Source organism: Aethalodelphis obliquidens, unplaced genomic scaffold, assembly GCF_003676395.1.
Source record: "Aethalodelphis obliquidens isolate GAN/ISIS:26980383/991018 unplaced genomic scaffold, ASM367639v1 scaffold15, whole genome shotgun sequence".
NCBI lineage: Eukaryota > Metazoa > Chordata > Mammalia > Artiodactyla > Delphinidae > Aethalodelphis > Aethalodelphis obliquidens.
The window spans coordinates 22,470,903-22,496,562 of NW_020837959.1; positions in this window are offsets into that span (position 1 = coordinate 22,470,903).

Genomic DNA, 25,660 nt, shown 5'->3' on the forward strand with positions numbered 1-25,660 from the left:
TCATGGGCTGCTTCCAGCCAGTACCTTGACACAGCAGTGATACTTAATCATGCCCACTCGTAAGGGGTGAATAATCCCTCAGAAGGGCAACTGTGGCTCAAGAAATCTTCATCAGCCTTGCCAAACATTTTTTAGAATTGCATGGCAGTGTAGGGTTCTCCCACTTAACCATCCTTCCCTCTCTCCTTCAGAAGGGTCAGACCTGCATTATGCAGTTGCACCTCTCTCAGATGTCCCAGGGTCCTTCTCCCTTGTGCCTCACAAGCCTTTCTCTTAATATATCTCTTGAATGTGTAATCCCACTTGACCTCTGCTCCTTAGGAGACCAGGACTATCACATCGGGCTTCTTCTTTGTGTTGTTAACATCAATATTACGCTAGACATCAATCAAATAAAACACAAATTACATACATTTTTCTCATGTGGAAAATGCCTTGTGGATTTCTGGTTAAACATGATGGATACATGGATTTACCTCTGCTCTCTACTGAACTTCTTCTATGATGGTGGCAATTGGAATAAAGACAAATAATTAAAGACAACTACAGAGTGAATGATACAGTAACAGAAGATGAGAGATGTCAACAAAACTTTGGAAATTAAAAAGTATTTGGGGGAGTGATAAATGAATAGAGTGAAGAAAACAATGTTAAAGAAAAGCAGGGCTTCCCAGGTGGCTCAGTGGTTGAGAATCTGCCTGCCAATGCAGGGGACATGGGTTCAATCCCTGGTCCGGGAAGATCCCACATGCCGCGGAGCAGCTAAGCCCGTGCGCCAGAACTATTGAGCCTGTGCTCTAGAGCCTGTGAGCCACAACTACTGAGCCTGTGTGCCACAACTACTGAAGCCCGCGCGCCTAGAGCCTGTGCTCCACAAAGAGAGAAGCCACCGCAATGAGAAGCCCGCGCGCCGCAATGAAGAGTAGCCCCAGCTTGCCAATAGAGAAAGCCCATGCACAGCAATGAAGGCCCAATGCAGCCGAAAATAAATAAATAAAATAAATAAATTTATTTAAAAAAAAAAAGAAAAGAAAAGCAAGCTTTTTACTCTAGGTTTCCATCTATAACAGGAAGTTGATAATAGTACCTATTTCTTTATGTTATTTTTTGAAGGAAGTGAGCTAATGCATGTCAATCACCTAGAAATTAGAGCATTTATCTCACTCACAGTAAATATTCAATAAATATTCACTGCTATTATTAAGCTGTTGTCATTCTATCCAACTCAAAAAATATCTAGTTTCCCTGCCAGAATAACTGGTATTTAAATAAAACATATAAAGTCTCACGAATTGACGAGGAAAACACAAGGGAAATAGAGGGTGCATACATTCTTGGAAGGCTGGGAACTCCATAAGGTGATAATTTAAAACTTGGCATTTTTGCAAATTTTTAATCTAGATCTAGATATGGATATTGATATCCATATCTAGATCTAGATCTATTTCAATTAGGCGACAAATATAGAATTCTAGAAAAAATAATGGTAAGGCAGTAAAATATTTAATTTTCTTTACAAATGTGTTAAGCTTTTCAGCAACCAAGGAAAAAACCTGAGAGCTACTACTTCTTGTAAAGAACCTTGTGAGCCATGAGAAAAACGATGTCTGCTGTTTGACTGAGAGGTTGATGTTCATAAAAACATGTAGTGAAAATTTCAAGTCTTCTCATTGACCGTGTTCTACATTAAGGTCCAGGAATTCTTTCCTCTTGTCTGCCTACCTTTACCCCAGACTCCTAAATTTGTTATTCCTGATATCCTGAAATTACTTTCATTTCATCATTGCGCTATTATATTAGCAGTGATTCCTTAGAGAAGCTTCACATTTCGTCTGCTAAATTTGAAGTACAAGAAAAGGCAAGCAGTACTTCATAACTATCAGTGAAGGAAAGGAGAGGTCACAGGCTACACAGGGAGGCATGTTGATGGGTGGGGGAGGGGCTGAGGCAGTGCTGCAGCAGGGTTGCTCCTTACCAAGCCCATCTCTGGGTTCTCAGTCAGACTCAGGTGGACAGGCAAGTATGAAATGGAAAGATGCTTTCTAAAGTTTATGATCTAAACTTTCTAAAGTTTCCTTATAAATAACCATTTCTGAAATCATTCAAAGTAATAAAAACAGAACTGATATATTTTCTCATCTAGAGGAGAAAACAATGAATGCCATTAGCAACGTATGGTCTGTGCCCAATTATTTGATACATATAACCTTTCAAGGTAAAACTAATTATAAAAATCAAATGGTTACATGTATATGATCTCTACAAGAACCCCAAACTGCTCTTTTTGATTATCCCCAAATCCCTAATTTAGTCAAACACATCCTTCCTGTATAGCCTATGTGGAATTGTGGATTGCCAGCCCACTCAAAAGTCTTTACAGACCTTCTAAGCCACTTGCTTACTTTCCCTTCCCACAAAAGAGGTACAAAATCCTGCTGCTTTCATAGCTCTCTACTTTTTGGCTCTTCATGAGAATCAGTAAAATAGTTACGCAAGCGTTTTCTCGTGAGCTCATAGGTCACAGTGAGAGCTGTGTAAACTGTGCAAACTGAGCTGTGCAGACTTTGGAAAAATCTACCGATCTCATCAGGAGACTTGTGATGTATGTATGTTAACCAACACAGATCTTGGCACATACTTGATGTTCAATACATTTTAAGTGAACAAATTAACAAGTTTGATTGGTCTCCCTCACTTCTGCTTTCATCCTACTTTGTGTAATCAATGTCACTGCTCAAATAGTTTCTAAAACACAAATCTAATTATGTCTCTTCCCTGCTTAATGTCATTCATAAGCTCCCCATCATCTACTGTCCTGTTTCTCAAATAATGCTATGGGTTAAAATAACCTGCAGACCTGGTAAAATTTCAGAATCCTGAGTTTTAACCAGACCCGCTAAATGAGAATCTTTGGAGTGTAAGTTCCCGGATTTGCATTTCTAATGAACTCTCTAAGGTTATGTTTGCATGCTAAATTATGAGAACTACTGACTCGCAGGAAAAATTTAAGCTGGTTAACATGTTTTGTGAGTCACACCATTGTTTAGCCCTTAAATTTCTAGTCCCAACTCCCACATTGCTGATCTGCTTTACTGATTTTATACCAACTGTACTGTACAGTTTTTATTTCTCCAAGCAAATGATGTTCTCTTCCTGTTTTTGAATTTGTTTCTTCTTTTGCCCAGACATTCTTTTTCCCTTTTTACTCTTAAAAACTCAAATTTCATATTTCATAATCTAGCTCAGGTATAATCTCTTTCCCAAAGCTAATCTAATGTCCTATAAACTGTGATAGAATTGATCACTCCCTCTTACGATACTCCTGCATATTATTATAGCTACCTGGGATTCTCATAGGGTATTGTAATTTGTTTATATTTCCTCTCCTAGACTTTGAGTGACTTAAGTCTAGGGCCTATGTTGTATTCTCCTCTTTAAACAAATCCCTAACAGACCCAGGACTTTAATACATTTCGCATGGGTATCTGGTGGATGATTACATGCATGCAGTGTTTTTCTTTTCATTTTTCCCGTCAGAATTATCTCTGAAACACAAATCTGTTCATGGGGAATTCTTCTTCTAAAATGCTTCTTAAATAATAATGCTTCTTAATCTTCTCATTAAGAAAAGTAGAATCCATATTGAAGAAGATACTGATTTTTACTCCCTAATACACTGGTGTTAACAAATTAGAGATTAAATTAGAAATTAAAACTTTAACGTGGAGAAGCATATCAAGATGTGCTAGTCATGTGTTTTCTATTCTTTAAAAGGAAAGCTCCTTAAGCTGCTTCTAAACTAAGATTTAATTTTTAATATGTTGCTCATTTAAAAAGAAAACACAACGTTAATAAGGGAAAGTAATGTTTGTTTATTCATCTATCCTCTTAAACGCTTATACAAAGTACTTCCAACTTCTCTTTACAGAGAAAATATACCAAATGTCTCAGTACTTTAAGTACCAGATTAGCACATGATTTAAGAATTTGGACATCATCAAAAAATCTACAAACAATAAATGCTGGAGAGGGTGTAGAGAAAAGGAACACTCTTGCACTGCTGGTGGGAATGTGAATTGATACAGCCACTATGGAGAACAGTATGGAGGTTCCTTAAAAAACTACAAATAGAACTACCATGTAACCCAGCAGTCCCACTACTGGGCATATACCCTGAGAAAACCATAATTCAAAAAGAGTCATGTACCAAAATGTTCATTGCAGCTCTATTTACAATAGCCCAGAGATGGAAACAACCTAAGTGTCCATCATCGGATGAATGGATAAAGAAGATGTGGCACATATATACAATGGAATATTACTCAGCCATAAAAAGAAACGAAATTGAATTATTTGTAATGAGGTGGATAGACCTAGAGTCTGTCATACAGAGTGAAGTAAGTCAGAAAGAGAAAGACAAATACTGTATGCTAACACATATATATGGAATTTAAGAAAAAAAATGTCATGAAGAACCTAGGGGTAAGACAGGAATAAAGACACAGACCTACTAGAGAATGGACTTGAGGATATGGGGAGGGGGAAGGGTAAACTGTGACAAAGCGAGAGAGAGGCATGGACATATAAACACTATCAAACGTAAGGTAGATAGCTAGTGGAAAGCAGCCGCATAGCACAGGGAGATCAGCTCGGTGCTTTGTGACCACCTAGAGGGGTGGGATAGGGAGGGTGGGAGGGAGGGAGACGCAAAAGGGAAGAGATGTGGGAACATATGTATATGTATAACTGCTTCACTTTGTTATAAAGCAGAAACTAACACACCATTGTAAAGCAATTATACTCCAATAAAGATGTAAAAAAATAATAATAATAATAAGTCAAGGAATTTAGGAGGCACTAATTGACCTAAAAACAGCCCAACATGAGCAGCAGGCATGGTGCTATGTTTGCTTCAAAATCAAAGTCTTGTTGCCAATGTTTACGTAAAGTAAATATAAGAAAAGCAACTTGAATGGTGCCATCACTTGTGTACTAAAGCCATCTCTCATTGAGCCAAATTCTCCCTTGGAGCATACTATTCCTTGGAACCTAGATAAGCACCCAGTGAGATGGACTAACACTCTGAAGTCACTACGGTATCATCAAGACATTTTTGTTGATGATACTGTGTCTTTGGCACTGGGAAAAATCTGGCTCATCTTGTTAGTAGCAAAAAAAATGTAACATAAGTGAGCTGCCAGGATAATTAGAGCAGGTGAGCAGTAAACAGAAATCATGCCCTGAAGAGATGAAAGAAAATGCTTAGATCCTTCTTCACTTTATTTCAGTGCTACTAAATGCTATTGGTATCTGTTTGTGTCTGTGTCTCTGTCACTCCTTGGTAGCAAATTAAGCATTTAGGGAGACATTAACTCTTCCGAGCCACTTAGAGACTCTTTAGTACATTTCTGAGCAGTGCTAATTGACAGAGTTGTAAATGAAAACATCACAAAAATGTGATATTTATCTAACTCGTTTAAGAATGTTTGAAATTCACAGGAGAATGGTTCATTGTCATCATTTTTAGAAAGAAATACTATTCCAGATTCCTGTTAGTATTTAATTATATGAGAACAGTAGCTTCTTGAGTCAGTAGCTTCTTATATTTGGGGGGTTTAGACTAAGTATATGTTAAAGGTTTTTAGGCTAGAGAGTTTATTTTCCAAAACATTGATAGCTCCCAAATCCATACGAATAAAATCCAAAAGGTATTTGGTTGGTTTTCCAAGGGAATTGGACTACAATCTATTTAATCAGTATCATTTCCAATAATCCTTCTATATAAAATGAACCAAGGGCTCCACAAAGTCTAGCCTATCAATCCCTCCCTGAATACATTTTATGCATTTGTGTTCCTATATATTTTTGTGTGTATTGCCGTAAACTGGAAAGTTCAATTCCTCTTTTCTAATGAACAGTGAACTCCATGTTATCTCTTATGTTTGGCTCAGGGAAACCAGACCCAAAAAAAAAAAAAAATCATTTGAACAATGATGCATAGAAAAAAAAATTAGGACAGTGAAACTCTTCTGTAGATACAGTAATAGTGAACAAATAATGCTATGTATTTGTCAAAACCCATAGAACATTACAAGAAAAAAGGTAAACCTTACTACATGCAAATTAAAAAAAAAACTTACTTAGGAGGCTGGGGGGTCCTCTTGCCAAGTGTGACAAGATAATTTAACTCTATTATAATTATATGAAACAACACTGAAGGAGTCAAGGAAAAGATAATGATCTAAGTAACTTTGGAAATGAGTGGAGATTGTAAGATTAAAGGCCCAATGAACTTTATATAAGCACTGTATTCTAGTTGATAAAGTTGTTTCTATTCAGCATTAACAATTCTGATACCACCACACATGTTTACTAGAATTAAACAGTTAAGTAAATGGATGGCATATATGTATATGGATTGGTATACACTAATGTATTTCCTTGCTCTCAGATATTGATAAAAAGGCTTAGAAGCAAAGACATCCCAGTTGCAATGAGCACACCTAGTTCCCAGATATTGCTTTCCAATATTGTTCTCCAATCAAAGGAACTAAAACTCCTTGGAGAAATGGCTGATCGTAGGATAGAATAAGGCAGTATATAAGATGGGCTTAGAATATCTTGTAGGCCATAAACTAAAGGAGTGCTCAAAAACAATACAGGGGCTTCCCTGGTGGCGCAGTGGTTGAGAGTCCTCCTGCCGATGCGGGGGACACAGGTTCGTGCCCCGGTCCGGGAAGATCCCACATGCCGCGGAGCGGCTGGGCCTGTGAGCCATGGCCGCTGAGCCTGCGCGTCCAGAGCCTGTGCTACACAACGGGAGAGGCCACAACAGTGAGAGGCCCGCGTACCGCAAAAAAAACAAAAAACAAAAGCAATACAAAAATGGTGGTAAGTCAAGGAGAAATTGGAGCCAGCTGATAGAGCCCCCAATAGCCAAAACTGAAACAACTTATTCAACAAAATAAGTAATGTTGAGTTATAACCCAAAGTATAAAATAAATAAGCATGATTTCATATGGATATAAATCAATGATATAAAAATAAATGTGGGGAAGAAAGACCAATCTACCATCAGAAAAATGTATTTTTAATTATATAAATTCTTTACTTTCAAGGAGGGGGCACATAACTCCCCAGTCATTAGTTGTGGGCCTTACATAGTGAATTCCTTTGATACAGCACAGTATGGAAAAGAATAAAATACAGAAAATTTTACAATGGAGAAACATGGCAAACAGCATTTCAATGAGAAGATTGAGATCAACCTCATCAGTTATAAGTAATGTTGATAGTGTATACCCTTGATATGATATGATGAAAATGGCAATTTAACTGGTGTCTTCCTCCCCAAAATCCATATCCAATCACGAGTAAACATTAGACAAATTCTGATAGGGTACCCTATAAAATACCTGACCAGTACTCCTCAAAATTGTCAAGATCATAAAAGTAAGAAAAGTCTGAGACACTGTCACAGCCAAGAGGAACCTAAGAAAACATGACAATTGAGTGTATGTTGTCTCCAGGATGAGATCCTGGATAAGCACATTGGGGGAAAACTTAGGAAACAGGAATAAACTATTGTCTTTGTGCAAGATACTATTTAAAAATGCCATAAATTAGGTGGTCTAACAACAGAAATTTATTTCTTACAGACTGAAGTCTGGGGAGTCCAAGATCAAGCTGACAGCAGATTTAGTGTCTGCTGAGAACAAACTTTCTGGTTCATAGACAGGCTTCTTTTCACCATGGTCTCACATAGTAGAAAAGACAAGCTAGCTCTCAGGAGTCTCTTTTAAAAGGGCATTAATTCCAATCACAAAGGCACCTTTATGACTTAATCACCTTCCAAAAGTCCCAACTTTCAGGCTAGAGAAATAACATCAACATTCACAGTTTCTAACAAATGACTTATAATACTTGGGAAATTTATTGTGTTAAATATCTACATTAAAGAATAGAAAGACTTCACTCCTTAAGGAAACAATAAAAGAACAAACTAAGCTCCCAGAATAATAGAAGAAGGAGATAATAAATATTGCAGCAGCAATAATTAGAGAATAGAAAAACAATAGAAAGAAACCTAATAGCTGCTTTTTGAAAAGATCAACGAAATTGGTAAACCTTTAGCTAAAGTAAGAAAAACAAGGAAAAAAGAGAGTGAATGCAGATAAATAAAATTATAAATGAAAGAGGAAATATTACAACTGATACACATAAATAGAAAAATCATAAGAAATTACTATGAACAATTAGCCACAAATTAAGTAAATTAGGAAAAAATGAATAAACTTCTAGAAACATACCTACATAGACAGAATAATAAAGAAATAGAAAATCTAAACAGACCAATAATGAGTAAGGAATTGAATCAGTAATCAAAAACCTACCAGTGAAAATCTCACTACTAGATATCTTTACCAGTGAATTTTACCAAGTATTTAAAGAAGAACTAACATCAATCCTTCTCAAAGTCTTTCAAAAAATTTAAGAGGAAGGTATACTTCCAAATGTAACTACACCACCTAAAAAAGAAAGGAAGCAAGCAACAGAGTGACAAAGCAACCTACAGAATGAGGTAAAATATTTACGAACCATATATCTGATAAGGTGTTTGGATCTAAAAATATGTAAGCTACACTTACAACTTAAGAGTAAAAAAACCAGTAATCCAATTAAAATTGAGGTAAGGACCTGAATAGACACTTCTCCAAAGGAGACATGCAAATTGCCAGCAGATATATGAAAAAATGCTCAACATCACCTATTATCAGGGAAATGAAAAGTAAAACTACAATGAGATGTTACCTCACATTTGTTAGGATGGCTACTATCAAGAAAAAAAAAAAAAAACAAAAGAAAAAGGAAGTGTTCCTTCCCGAGGATGTGAAGAAATTGTAACTCTTGTACATTGTTGGTGAAAATGTAAAATGGTGTAGCCACTGTGGAAGACAGTATGGAACTTCTTCAAAAAATTAAAAATAAAACTACTATAAGATTTAGCAATCCTTCTTCTGGTTATATATTTAAAAGAATTGAAATCTGAATCTCAAAGAGATATCTGCATTCTTATGTGCATTGCAGCATTACTTACAAAAGCCAAAAATGAAAACAATCTAAATATTCATTGATGGATGAATGAAAAGAAAATGTGATACATAAATAAATGGAATATTTTTCAGCCTTAAAAAAAGAAAAAAAATATCTTTCCGTATGGGACAACAGGATGAAGCTAGAGGACATAATTCTAAGTGAATTTAGCCAGTTACAGAATGACAAATACTACATGATCCTACTTATATAAGGTATCTAAAATAGGCTCACATAAAGAGAGAATAGAATGATGGTTACCTGGGCCTGGGGAGAAGGGGAAATGGGGATTTGTTGTTCAACAGTTATAAAATTTCAGTTATTTATGATAAATAATTTCTAGAGATCTATTGTACAACATAGTACCAATAGTTAATACTGTAATGAACATTCAAAATTTTGTATTAAGAGGGTGAATCTCAAGTTGTCTTCACACACACACAAATCACACACAAACAAATGAACAAATGGGCAGGAGGAGAGTTTTGGAGGTGATGGATATATTTATTATATTGATTTTGCTGATGGTTTATTGACAGGTGAGAGTATATCTACAAATCCATCAAGCAGTATACATTAAATATGTCCAGTTTTTGTGTAACAATTATATTTCAATAAGGCTGTTTAAAAAATGAGGAATGAACTTACAACTAAGCACATCTCACTGAAACTTTATAATCTATAAAACAAAGACCCTTCTAAATTATTTCTGAAAAAAGAGTGGTTCTCCTACAAAAAATAAATTTAGTTGGACAAATGACTTCAACATCATCCATGACAAGTGGAGGAACACTTTGAAGTAAAATCTTCAAAGTGGCATATGAATGAAACCTCAAACCTATACTTCAGATCCAGTAGAAGTCTCATTTAATTGAAAGGAGAAATTATTCTGAGAAATACAAGGTATCAGAATGTTTAATTCATTATCCTCTTTGAAAATTCTTATAGAGGGTACTCATAATTTATCATCCAAACCAGGATACTTCCTAGCATTAATTTTTAATAGGTGATAAATAATTATTAATTAATCAATTAATATTTATAATTTTACTGGTCAAAGGGTAAACTAGGTCTGTCCCATGTAAACTCTGGGAAAAGATTGACTTATTTCTGATACACACTCCTTCAAGGAGAGAAAAATCAAGATAAAAATCTATATGAGGAAAAATTATATGTAAATAGCTTAGTAAAATATTGTTTTCTACAACAGTCTGAGTGCCTAAACATTATATTGTATTCCAGAACTGAAATTCCAGACAATAGTAATGCAGCAGTAATGATGGTGGACAGAAGATGTGGAAACGAAAGGTAGGTGAGTGTGTTTTTGAGTAGTGGTTCCACTTAACTACATTTAATTTCATAAATTAAATAATCATTAGAGATACATAAACATAAGAATGACTTTCAGTAAGTTAGGGGAACCACAAGAAAAATTAGAACAGAATGCATGATTTTCATAGCAACAGAATAGTGAACCCATCCAATGAAAGACAGGAAAGGAAAAAAATGAGACCAGAATACTATATTGTATATAGAAGCAAATATGAGGGCAAAAATATGGTATATCACAATCGCTGCAATAAATTGACGAGATATACTATAAAGCCAAAAAAGAAGTCACACACATACACGTATGTACACACATCACGTATCTCAGAATATATGAGGCAACAACTGCCAGAGCTGTAAGATAAATAACAATAGAAACAGATAAATAGATAAATAGTAGTTGAGAATTTTAACAAATCCTCAGAAAATATCAGGTAGAAATATACAAAAATATTGAAAAATTTAATAGCTGAATTAGTAAAAGTCAACTTGAAGTACATCCAAGGACTTTAAAACCAAGAGAAGAAAACATTTTTCAAGCACACTTAGAACGTTCTCAATAAAATTAGTACATACTAAGCCACAAAGAAAGTTTTAATGTTTCAAATGAATTAAACCATTGCTTTCGAAGTTTTCTGAACATAAAGCAATACAGTTAAGTCAAAAAGAAAAGGATGCCTAGCTGAATTGATGCGTATAGACACATATTTTCACAAATTCATAGTTTTAATATCATTTTGTGGCCTTCAGTTTAAAAACTATGTACCAAAACCGGCCTCAGTGAAATCAGTTATTGTTCTAACAAATGATTTTAATAATTTTATAACACCTTATTTTATGAGTGTACATTTTAAAACCAATCCTCTGTTATTGAATATTAGGTAGTCTGCCACTTTTTGTGTATTAGAAATAACTGAAAAACATGCCTGTATACAAATCTCTCTAAACATTTCTTGATTTTTTTTTTCTTGATAATATCCTTGAAGGAGTTACCAGGTAATTAGATATGAAATGTTGTTTTTATATTCGTAAGACTTCTGTAACAAAAATAGTTTATCCCAATTTGTAATTGTTTTATCATTGCTTCTTATCAATGTCAACAGTGATCTTTTTATTACCAGATACAGCAGAAACAGACATTGTCCATTCTTACTTTAATTTGAATTCTCAGAACATTTCAAATAATTGACAGTCGAAACACCATTTTCACTGCTTCAATGATGTTACATGATCCAGTTTTTTCGCAGACAATAAAGGGGGCTATTTCTTTGTTTACTTTCCTGAATATTACTTGATTCTTAGTAGTAAGATGCCTCATTGCTCTTTTCCCCATCTCCCCCCCATCACCCTGTGCACGGTATACGTACTTATATGCTTATAACTCCCAAAGGCGCTCCTCCTGCTAGATCCATCCTGTGAATTCCAAAGTCACAATCCAAGTTTACTTGATTCTTCTACTTTGATGTCTCTAAGCTATGTCAAATTTAATATCTCCAAAATGAAGTTCTCCTCTTTGTCCCGAACTTGCCTCTCACCAGTTTTTCCTTACTAAAGGGCAATCAAATCCACCCAAATACCAAGTTAGGAATAACAGCCATGCTTTATTCCACCCTCTGGCCCTCACATCCAATTCAATGACAATTCTGTCCTTTCCGACTCTGCAATATGTCCTAATTCATTTTACTTCTCTCCATCTCTCCTGGTAACACTATTGTCCAAGCCACAATCAATTATTGGACCATTGACATAGCCTCTTAACTGCTTTCTCCAGTGACTTTCTCGTACATTCTTCACCAGAGTGGTTTTCGAAAAAACTGTAATTTACATCATGTTGGTCAATTTTTTAAAATCTTGTAAGAGTTTTCCATTAGATTTTGAATACAATCCAAATTCCTTAACATGACCTAGTGACCCAGCTCAACCTTCTTCCTCCAACTTCATCTCTGGCGGCTTCCCCTTTCTCACTGGGCTCCAGCCACAACACTCTCTGTCAGCTCCTAGAACATGCCAATCCATATCCAGCACCAAGGTCTTGCCCTGGCTATTCATTCCTTTTACCTGGAGTATCCTTCTAGATTTTGGTCTATTAACTTTTTACCTTTCAGACATAACCTAAATAACCCCGTGATGCGATACCTCCCCATTACTTTCTGGATTCCCTGGTAGCACTTGTTTTCTTATCACTTAATACAATTTATTATTGTTCTACCTAGTTTTATGTTTGTTTGTTTTGTCTTTTAATTTGCACAATTGTTTGCCTCTTCTTTTACTACAACATAGGGGCAGAAGAGTTTGTATTTACCTTGTTCCTGATTGTGAACAATTATTTACTGTTTACTCTGGTGTATGGCAGAGAATGAATGCTTAAATTATTAAATGCAATTTGACCATATGAAAGACATTTCTGTGGACTTTAAACAATGATGTATATTTTAAAAATATTTGTCTTATAATTTGATTGTAAAAAATCTTATAAGTAGGATGGCAGGAATTAAAATATTTCATTTTGTTTTTATTCCAATTTTCCTTGAACATTTTCTATATTTATTTTCTTTTAGCTTTACTGAGATTTAATTGACAAATAAAGTAGTAAGATACTTAAAATGTACATCATGATGATTTTATATATGTATACATTGTGAAAAGATTCCCCCATCTAAGTAATTAACACATCCATCACCTCACGTGTTATACTTTTTTTAATTTATTTGTTGTTTTTGTTTTAGTAAGAGTTCTCTACTGTCTTAGCAAATTTCAATTATACAACACAGTGTTATCAACTATAATCACCATGTTCTACATTAGATCCTCAGACCTAATCTTACAGATCAAAATTTGTCCCCTTTCTATTATGTATTTTCTTTATTCATTTTTAAAAAGCTGACACTCTCATTCATTTTTTAATGCAAAGCTTAAATATTTTTATTATTATTTCTAAAACTTCCAATGAGAATATTTAGTAATTTTAACTTCTCAAGTGGTTTAGAAAACAAAGTAAAAAAATTTCATCTGCATCATATCCCTTTTATTCAAATATTTTATTTCTTAAAAGCATATAATTTCCTTATCATGAATCCTGCTTATTTCTTACTAAATGTATTTTTAGCTACTTTATACTCTTGTTTCTATTGCATGTTTTATTTTTACTTCCAAATTAATAATTTAATAACTCTTTTAACATTAATATAAGATCTTCAAAGACAGTAAAATTATGCTTTGAGTCCCAAAATCTTCAATTTATTTCTTTAGATTTTTGCATGTAAACAAGTATATCAACTGCAAATTATAATATCTCCTTTTCCAGTAGTTTATCTTCTAATCCTTACATTTCTGGTAATATCTCTTACCAGGCCTTGCAAATGGTTTGAGTATGAAAATATCAGTTTACGGACCTTTTCTCTTCAAGCTACATAAATGGTGCTCCATTGTTTTCTCTATTTAAATATTTTAAAGTTGATTTCTGGGGCTAAATTATTTTCAGCATGTATAGGTAGTAGTACTACAGATGTTTGTGGTTATCACTAAAATCCAAAATTTGCACCAAAATGTGTTTAGGAATATTGTTAATTTATTTTTGGTAATACTCGATGAACCTTTACAGTTGTGCTTATTCAAAGATCTTCAGCTCAAGAATAGTTGACTTCCTTTTTGTTATATCTTTGTTCATTGTTTATTTCTCAGATCTCCTTTCTAATTTTGAAATATTTTTATATGTATGCTTATATCTATTTTTTCTTGTTCTTTTATCATCTCCTTTCTTTACACAAGTCTATAAATTCTGGAGAATATTTTATATTTTCCTTTACTGATTCTAATTATGAAACACCTAAATTATTGGCTCAATTCTAATTTTTAATTTGGCATTGCTATTTTTTATCTCTATCCTGAGTTCAGATACTATATGATTTCAATAATTTTATATAAAATATTTTAGTCAAATTTTAATCTAAATTTATTACTAGTTGATACAATTGTTTATGTAAAAAAAAAGTTGTCTGATACCTGACAGTTCCTTTTTCAAAAAATATAGTATTATTGCATATATCTGGTGCCTTTCCTGTATTCATTCCCACAGAATAGTTTATTTTTACTGTGTACCATGATTTAACTTGATCCTTAATATTAGGGTTTATTATTCACAGTGCATGCCTAGGTCACACAAATGCTGTTAAACTTTGATATTTATTTTTATATATATTATATGTATGTATATATACAAAAATTATATATTTGTTTTTCCACCAAAATTTTAGAAACCTTTATGAAGCTGGGTGAGACAGGTCTATAGTCAGTGGCCATAAGAAATAGGTCCTGAGGCCTGAAGAGTTTAAGTACCATTTAACATAGATCATGTTTAGATTTCTGCTTCCTCACTGGATTACATGAGATGATATTGCCCCCATAGAGTTTTCAAGAAACAAATAAATAGAAGGATAAAATTATGTCCTTTGAAGTTTTAAAGCAAATTTTAGGTAGGATATAATTTTGAAAATGTAATTGATCAGAATTTTCATTCCTCCCATCACCCGTGCCCTGTCACCAATAGAGTATATAATTTAAGAGGTCTAAAAGATATATTAGAAAGTGAATCAAGATTTAGAAGTTGTTAGGGCTTTTGTGAAGTAGCTCTGCTTCCTGCCCACCACCCCAATGTCATGTTTAACTCTTAAGCAGTATGATAGGTGCCAACGACTATTTGAGAAACCAAGGACACATCAAACTATATTCCTTTCCCCGCTGGATAATTGAGAAGAAATTCAGTCAGTATCACTATGGCTTAGTCGAATAGCTGAATGTCCCAGGATACTGAAGAGGGAACAGAATTGCTCTGAGGAGAAGAACAATTGTTCTAAAGTAGTCACAAAGTTGTAATGAGGGGACTCTGTAGCAGAAGTCACCTAGATCTAAGATGGTAATATTATTTACCAACCAAACTAAGGTACTTTAGGCTAAATCAGAAGTACTATTAGTGGGCTTCCCTGGTGGCACGGTGGTTGAGAGTCCGCCTGCCGATTCAGGGGACACGGGTTCGTGCACTGGTCCGGGAGGATCCCACATGCCGCGGAGCGGCTGGGTCCATGAGCCATGGCCGCTGAGCCTGCGCATCCGGAGCCTGTGCTCCACAGCGGGAGGGGCCGAAAGGGGGAGGGGGAAGGGAACGGGAAAAAAAAAAAAAAAAAAAAAAGAAGTACTATTAGTAATTAAGCTGGTTCAATAGGCATATACTATCTCAAGGAAACCAGGAAATATGGTCACTCTCCCTAGACCTACAAGTGGAGAACACAGATTATTTAGTGAGGAAAGATTACTATATCTGCAAGTAAAGTGCAATGAAACATCTCAAGGCACCATAGTTGAATATATAACTGAGACTTTAGTCTTTTGCTACTCAAAGTCTGGTCCTGCCTACCAGCATCATGGGCAGCTGAGTTTCTTAGAAATACAGTATCTCAGGTCTCAATGCCTAAATGCAAAGCCTTGACCCTTATGTTCAACCAGAGGAAGATAACAGGAAGAGCATCAGTCTTAACTAAGTTTTTTTTCCAAATTTGATGAGTTTACTTGAACAGGTGAGATTAATCCAATATAAATGGAGGGTCAAGACAGTAATTAGATTCAGTCAAAAAAATTGATTTGATTATCTCAGTAATCTTATATGAATTATATTTGGTATGGTAACTGAGAATAAAGTAGGGCAGTGTCCCCATTTTTCATGGTGGAATTAGTTATCTTTGTTTCTTATTTTTGCCTGGTGTGTATAGCTAGATCAAATGTAGGCCTGGAACAGGTGCTACCACAGACAGTTCAGAGATGATGGTATATTCCATAATTTTGCTGTTGATCCTCAATCCTTGGAGTTAGAAATGTACTAGTAAAGACGTATTGGAGTGGATATGTTCTACCCAACTCCCAAGCAATTATGAGTAGTGGTTGGTCCACTGACTTTCCCCTTAATCTAGTAGTAGCTATGCTATACCTAGGAGAAATTCCTCAAATTCCTGCATGGATGCGTCTGCTTCTTTTGCCAATGCAATGCCACTTCCCTCTCCAGTTTTATTTGCATTTCTATATTTAGCTCAGACTTAAAGAGAAGGGTAAAATGGACTAATCATTTCTCCTTATAACCCGGACATCGTCATAAATTCTGCTTGGGAAGATATTCCAAATCTAACTGAAATACTATCGTGTTTCCAAGTCGCCTTTATCAACACAAAGGAAATGAGCTTAATGGGGGCACGTAGAGGACAGATGTGGATTCTATAACGGGAAAGGGTACAAATATATAACGGGCATAGTAGGCAAAGACACTTTGTCTGAACCATATTTTTGTTGAGTTATCTCTTATCAGGCCAGCTCAGACTCTAGAGAGGTTTTGTGATGATTTTTGCCCAGCACTTATTTATAGAGGCCTTGGTAAACTGCCATACTGAATCTTACTGAAACAGTACTTGAATACAACTAGCCACATAAGGGCAGTTTGAGAAAAAAAGTCACAGATTTCTTCTAGGCGTCAAGAAATATATTTCCTATTTCACATATTTTATAGTAATATTGTGATACATTTTATCCCATCAGGAGGTAAGGTGTCTTTCAAATATAAAAGACCTCCTTAAAATGAACCACATGCTATGTGAAGTATTTTGATGCTACATTAGCAAGGCCTGTCTGATGCTGTCAAAACATCTAATATTACTGAAACAGAATGCTTGCAGGAATTATAAGCTTGGATATTAAGTGCTAAGAACACTTCAGTTTAATGAGTAAAAGAATTATCTTGTCACTAAGAGTATAATTTTAAGCCAATAAGCACCATACACTGTATGTCTGAGTGAAAATAATTATTTCCTTTGAGAAAAATCAAAATAGATCCTTTTAAACTGTAACCTGAATTAGATTTTTTCCAAATCCTGCATGGATTTTTAACATCCTCCCAAAGAGTCTACAATTTAGTTTTTATACAGTTATAACACAGGTCATTACACTAACCATTATTTCTGCCAACACATCTATTCAGAAAACTGAAGTGAACTTTTTCCTGCCTATCCTAGACAAAATATGTGCTCTTCTGGAACTTTCTAAACAAATTAATTAGAGGTTTAATTCTACGGAGATAAGAATTTAGAGAAATGGAAACTGTTGATGAATCACAAGAGTCTATGTTTATAAGATTATAGCTGTTTCCTGTTATGCACCATCTTGAACGATATATTATCAGCAAGATATATAAAAATCTGGGTTTAAGTGTAACTGCTGAAGGAGATGGGACTAGTTACAAATTGGCAGTACTTCAGTAACTTGATGGTTAGATTTACCAAGGACTACCTTGTATGAGCCAATTCTCCCAAGTGTGCACCAAAGTGTAAAGGGAATTCAAGGAACTGTGCCAGATGATGGTAGGAAAATACACTTGCCTATACTAATAGAATGTCCTATTTTTATATTAGTAGGCAATATAAAATATTTTTGTTGTATTAAAAGTGGGCTTTTACTGTTGGTGTGTATCTTACTTTTGATACCTCGAAAGGCAGCAGATATTTCATAAGAGCATTGACCCATATATACATGAATGTCTTCATCTAGGTTCCTGGATTTCCAGCTACCCACTATCCAACTATTCATTGCAATGGGACCTATAGAACTTTCCTTTCAGATGGGAGAATTCAGTTAATGGGACACAAGTGTTGTAAAATGAAAGTAGTGTATTTGGTTAAGCACGTGGCAGCCTTAAGAGAAAGACAAAAGCCATCTGCAGAGATAAATTGCCTGTATTAGACATAAGAATTAGAAAACTAGATCAAGGAGGACATATGAGAGGCTCTCAGACTATTTTATATATACATTAATCAAGAGAATAAATTGAAAGGGCCTGAACTGAGTAAAAGTAATTGGATAAAGCAGAAGTTTCAGCTGGTGAAAGGAATGAAGATGGTGCTTAGAAATATCCTAAATTTCACTGACCCAAATCTTTTGATAGAAATGGGTAAAGAAAAACTTTTTTTGAATATTTTTTTAACAATTATTAACGTTTTTTTCTTTTTTTCCATGCCTACCTAACAGACAGCATGACAGTGGTAAGCATCATGTGATTCAGAAGCAGCCCAGTAGGGCTGGGTACTTTGTTGTGCCTCTAAGCAGCCATGTATCTTCAGGCAAGTTACCTACTCATTTGTGCCTCAGTGTTCTCGTCTGTAGAATAAATATAATTATGCTATCTACCTCAGAGAGTTGTTGGGAGCAAAGTATTTAATCTAAAATGCTTAGATCAATGCCTGGCATCTAGAAACCATGCAAATAATAATTGGAAATATTAACTGTTATATTCATTGTATGCAATTTGATTTAACTTTAATTATTTTAATATTTAAAGGTAATATACAGCTAGTACTAAATGATATTATATTAAATAAGTGAAAAAGAGAGAAAAGACTGGCATTTTATTGGACTTTTTATTTTAGATTTCTTTTTGAACACCTTATAAAAAGGGAACATTTGAACAGAGATCTGAAAGGAATAAAGAGCAAGTCTGCACATACTTAGAGGAAGAATATTCAAAGGAGAAGAAACATTAGGTAGAAACAGTGAGGACAGAATGTGCTTGGTAAAGTTGAGAACAGAATAAACCAGAAGAATGGTGATAGAAGATGAGGTCTGGAGGGTGAGATAGATCATGTTCAGCCTTTTAGTTCAGGATAGGGAGGTGGAATTTTATTCTTAGTGTGAAAGAAAGCCTTCAGAGTTTCAGGGCATGATAGCAACATGATATTTTAAGAAGATGTCATGAACTGTTATGTGGAATATATATTGTGATGGGAAATAACAGAAGTAGGAAGAATTATTAGCTAGCTATTGAGTAATCCAGACAAAAAATAATCTATTAGAGTGGAAGAGTGAAAATAATGAGAAGTGGGTCCTATGGGAAACAAAAGGTTGAACAGTAAAAAGAAAATTCCAAGTTAACTTGTTCAAAATTTTTATATCTTAAAATAGGAGAATATTGGGTAGCTATTTTGTGTATGTTCCTAGGTCATCATGAGCCTCAGTGTGGCTGGGATATTGCATTTAAGGTTGCTTTGTATGAGATGAGACTTGTGAGTGACGATGCCTATGACCTGGGATTCATTTTACACAAACTTTTGAACCAGACATTTTTGAGCAGGTTACTACTCTGGCTTCCCTATTATACAAAAAAATAGTGCTGTAGAGCAATAGTAGAAACACTGGTGAAATGCAAATAGATTCTGGATACTAGTTAATAGTAATATGCCTATGTTATTATGTTTTTCATTTTGGCAAAGAAACCATAGTTATGATGGTAGGCAGAATAATGGCCCCCTCTCCCAAAGCTGTCTACATTCTAATCTCTGGAACCTGTGAATATGTGGTATTACATGGCAAAGGGGAATTAAGGTAGCAGCTGGCCTTTGGGTTTGCCAATAAAGTGACTTTAAATTAGGGGGAGTGGCCTGGATTAACCAGGTGGACACAATGTAATCACAGTTCTCTTAAATGTGGAGAAGGAAGGGAGGAGAGTCAGTATCAGAGTTTGCAGCATAAGAAAGATCCATGGTAGGCAAGGGAAAATTTCCCCCTACCCCTCTTGTGGTTTAGGTTTTTGGGTGCTCAGTTAGTGAAGAATCTAAACGGAGTTTGGGCTTGGATAGTAAATTAGAGCAGTAACGAGATTTGCTTATACATGCTTCTCCCCGCAAATTCCCTATTCTCTGGCGATAAAGGTATCATTCTACCTTAAGATTCAGGGAGTGCACCTTTCACAGAAGAGGTTTATTCCTTTCAGAGAGTGTGCCTCTTGCATTGACTGTTTCTTAGGTAACTTTCGTTCAAAATAATATGCCAGAGGCATATTAATTTGGGGGCCGCCTACCCTGGGCCCCAACATTCGGCTGGATGTTGCTGTCTTTGAAGATGGAAGGGAGCGCTAAACCAAGGAATGCCGGTGTCCTTCCTCTAGAAGCTGGACAAGACAAGAAACTGGATTCTCTTCTAGAGCCTTCAGAAAATATAAAAGCGCTGCAGACACCTTGAGACCCATTTTGAACTTCTGATCACCGAACTGTAAGTTGATAAATTTGTGTTGGTTTGAGCCACTAATTTTGTGGTAATCTGTTGCTAAAGTAATGAGAAACTCATACTTATATATAAGATGTTCATATTAGAAGAAGCTGAGTAAAGAGTTTATGGAAATTCTCTGTGATATTCTTGTGACTTTTCTGTAAATATAACATTATTCCAAAATGTTTGAAAAATTAGTTCTTTCTCTCGCTTTCTCACTGATTCTCTCTCTCCCTCATCCCACCCCCATCTTCTTCAGTTCTTAAGTATGTGTTGCTTTTGACTTCATACTTTCCTTAAAGAGGTCTCTCTACTTATCTCCTACAGCATGCCGATACGACATATCATAATCTTCCTTTTTAATATTCTGATATTCTTAAATGCATTCCCAATCAGCTGTGTGCTCTCTCTTTCACTATACTATTTCAACTTGTAATTTCTAAAATTGACCTTATAATTATTTTCCTAACCTCCATTTTTTTTTTACATTAACGCTTTCAAAGTCACTGTCATATACTCAATTAAAACAATCTGGGAACCTGACTATCTGGAGAATACTTTCTCTCACATGTCCTCAGTATCACAATCCTCACAGTTATTCCCCAAATTGTCGTATCAATTCTCCTTTCTCCATCCTTACACTTAAACTCGTAACTATTCCTAGAGACCCCTATGCCATTTACTTTCAATATCTCTGCACGTCTCTCTGTGTTCTCTTTATCACTGACAGTGTTGCATTTTAAAACGTTCATGATATTCCATAATGTTAATCTGCAATGATATTTCACTACCAATAGCAATGTATTCTTTCAGGATCTCATCTTTGCTTTCTGTATACTTTTTTCTTTCTTTCTATATATCCAAGCACACTGAACTCCTCTAATATCCTTGAACATGCCATATTTTAAATACTGCATAATTTTAGCATACTTTTTTTTACATCTTAACATATTTCACCACACCTGCATTGTGTTGTTAGTAAAGTAATAATGGTTACGATGATGATGATGTTGAAGAATTGACCTTTCCATGTTTTTTGATGGTTTATTTTTCTACGACCTTACACAAATCATATCAGTTAGCCACAGTTAAGTATCTTGGTGGGTAGTTCTCACATTGCATTGTAATTATTTATGTGTATACTCTCCATTCGTCTCTCTATCAAAGTAGCAACCATGTCTTGTTTATCATTGCATGCCCAATGACTACAAATAAACTCAAGTATCAGCTGTGTGTGGGGTTCACTAAAGGGAGAAAAATTGGCCCAAAGGAGAAAAATGTGAAGCTTGTAACACACTGATTCTTTTTGTTGATCTGCACATGTCATAGTTTCATCATTTATGTAAAATACTGTTTTGGATATGACCACAGGGTGCCACAGTTTACTAATTTTATGACATAGCAGCTGGACCTCATGGAAGATATGTTCTTGTTATAAAAGTCTTTGATGACCTCCAAGTCTTAGAGGCTTTTGAACTAAGGGCAAATGAAGGGTTCAACTTTTCCATACGTTTGCTTTGCTCCTATTCAAGGCACAGGTGATATTTATCTTATCAGGACACATCTGAACACAGTAAAGCTAATGGGAAGCCATCATTCAGCTAAATAGATACACACTTAGCTAACTCTATACACATTAACCTAACAAAATGCATCTGTAACATATTTATTTATACCTCTTGATGCCTCTCCTGGTATGAATTCCCACTGCAGAGGCTAAGGCTCTAGTGTAGAGTAGCAGTGTGTGTAAAATGAAAGCAATAGAATTTGAAAGGTAGGAACTAATTCAGTTGGTGCTGGTGGTATAATTGAAAGGAAAAACTGAATATGAACAGTGTGAGTTAAGAGAGACTCAGGCATGGCTAAGAGGATAGTCCTGTTATTGCTAAAGAATATTAGTCATTAACACATGTAAGTTATTTGGCTCTGTCTTTTGTTGTACTCAAAATTCTACTTTGTGCTAATATGAAAATACCTGTTAGATACTAAAAAATACTATAAAATTCCTCTTTATTATAAAGTAGATGAGGTGTAATGAGGCAACAAATGTACTAGAAAGAACAATGTATGCAAAAAGAGAAAAGTTGGATTTAATTTTGCTTTCCAATTAGCATCTGTATAATTTAGGGAAAGCATCTTGTCCGAGACAATTTCTTTAAGTATATCTTTATATATAAATACTTAACATCATTTCATGTGAGAATTAACCTATTAACATCAAAATTATGAACATATATATGCATTAATATATATTTCATTTTATATATTAAAATCAGTGGCAATAACTTATGTAAGATGTGGCATTATTACTATTGAGATTTAAAAATCATTGTATATCTTCCTTCGATACATAGGGTACTCTTAGAAGTTGCCTACAGAGTGATTTTATTATGAACCAAACTTAGGTCCTATTGCCAGCACACAGTAAAGCCAATCTACTGACACCTGGTTGTGGTGAAGGAAAGTGAAGCGTTTATTCCAGGGTGCCAAGCAAAGAGTCCAGGCAGCTAGTGCTCAAAACACAAACTCTCCTATGGGTTTCAGGAAAGCATTTTTAAAGGCAAGGTGAGGGAGGGGGTGTCCCAGGGTATGTGATCACCCCCATGTACAATCCTCTAATTGGCTGATGGTGAGGTAACAGGGCAGTCACAGGAGTTAACATTATCAATCCATAGGGGGCAATAGGTTTGAAGGCTACATGCTCATGGTCATCAAGTAGTTAATTTCCTCCATTTGGTGGTGGTTTTAGCATCTGTAAAACAACTCAGGAATGTGCATTAGATACTATTATCTCGGTACTTCAGTAGAGGCTATGGAGGAGAGGTCTGTCCTGGGAAGGCTTCATGGTATCCTGCTTGGTTACAAGTTCCTTTGTTGTTTTTATTCAAGCAATTAAGAACTATTAATGTATAAACTATAAAGATAAAAATTTTGTTTTTTAACCATATTTACCTACTATATTCATATACTATTTTAAAAAGTCTTGCCAGTTTATGTCATAAAAAGCAATGCATATATAGAAGTCATAAAACAAATTCTGGACTATTTAATATTATAAACAAAGATGGGGTTCCCTTTTAATGGGTGATCATTAATATTTTTAAGTTCACAGGACATCTTAAAGTGATACACTTTGGAAACTTCATTAAGTTGAAGACTCAACAGGCATCAGTCTTTAGGAACAAAATCTAGCACATCTGCTTAGTAGGTACATACACAGCATATAAAACGTATTAGCCTCAAATCTTTTTATCTTGAGATTGTGTTCATGGCTCATGCCCACAGAAATCTAAAGTGAAAGAAAACACATACATTTTGGGGTTGTGGCATTTGTGTGTAGATTATTTTAAACTGGATTCTTCAAAAACATGCTTGGGAAGGGAAGGTTGGGAAGATTTTTTTAACAACAGAAGTAGTGTTTTGGTCACAGTTTTGCAAGTCAAAACATCTGGCTTTATTTTATCCATTGTAACAATGAGGGATTTGCATTGGAAGACCATTAGATCCCTTTCCTACTTCATTGTTGCTGATTCTGTGCTTCCATATTCCCTTCCTAAAGTTACAATCTTGTTATGCGTGCTCTGCCTGCCTCCTTTAATGGTTAATATGTGAATGTGTGGAGAAAGAGTAAATAAAAGACCTCAGGTACTCAGATTCCAAATAACAGCAGCACTTAGCAACTGTTCATTCTCTCTCTTCAGGTGTTAGCCATGAAAATAGTGGCCTTGGGTCAGGTTAGGAATTTTATTTTTGATCAGTAACTTCTGTCTTTATTTAGAGTTAACTGCTTTCTATAAAATCAGTTGTCTCTTGACTCCTTTATTACTTTTCTCCCTCTGCTCTAATATTAATGAATGTGTTGCATGGCTAAACATGTCTAGGAATAAAGGCTGATAAGGTTTAAAAATAATCACTTTTCAAACCAATTGCTTTGAATAGATATCCATTTAAGGCATCCTTTCTTATGTTCAGAGCATTTCATGAGGTGTTTTAAGGCAGAGGTGATGAGAATCTTTAAAATTGATTAAATTTAAAACAGAGCAGAGCAGAATCTCAGATACGGATAGCAGGGGTTTAAAACACTAGTCATTCACCTATTTAGTCATATTTGTCTTACTAACAAATACATATATAAAAGGTTAAAAGCATTTATATAAGTATAGTAATATAAAACCCCCCAAAGCAAATCAATGACTGAGTTTCACAGTGCTAAAACTACACAACTCAGATTGAGATTTGAACCCATGGGCCAGGACTTGCATCCAGCCAAAACCCAGATTGGGACTTGAATTCCCTGTCTTTTAGTTAATATCACACACCTGGTCTTAATGAAACTCAGGTTCTTGATGTCTCCTCACCGAAAGAATTCAGGGAAAGACAAACTGATAGGTAAGAAGTGGATTTATTTAGAGAGAGAAACATTCTATAGATAGAATGTGGTCCATCTCAAAAAGCAAGAATGGCCCTGGGAGAAACACACTCCACAGACAGAGTGTGGGCCATCTCAGAAGACGAGAGGACCTTAAATGTGGGGTGGCTAGTTTTTATGTGCTGAGTAATTTCATAGGCTAAAAAGTGGGAGGATTATTCCAACTATTGGGGGGAAGGGACAGAGATTTCCAGGAACTGGGCCACCATCCACCTTTTAGCCTTTTATGGTTAGTCTCAAAACTGTCATGTTGCCTGTGTTGTGTCATTTAGCATATGCTAATATATTACAATGAGCATATAATAAGGCTCAAGGTCTACAGGAAGTCAAATCTTTGCCATCTTGGACCTAGTTAGTTCTAACCAGTTTATGACTATCCTCAAGGGCTATGTCATTCTTTTTAAGGTTGTGCCCTGTCCATTCTCTCCTATTTCAGTTTGACCATTAATATGCTTAGTGACCATATGCTAATAGGATTATAATAACTTTAATGCCCACATTACATCTATGATCATATAAAGCTAGCAAATGATAATGCCATAACTTACTTTGATTGTAAGGGAGTTGAGTCTTAGTATAGGGGATCTAAATTTCATCACTTTCTTCATAGACACTAATATATCTGTAGTTAGCAAAAGCAGGTTAAATAATTTGTACCAATTCTTTTCTATACTTCTAAATATTTAGATTTAAAAAAAAAAACAGTTCAGGGCTTCCCTGGTGGCATAGTGGTTGAGA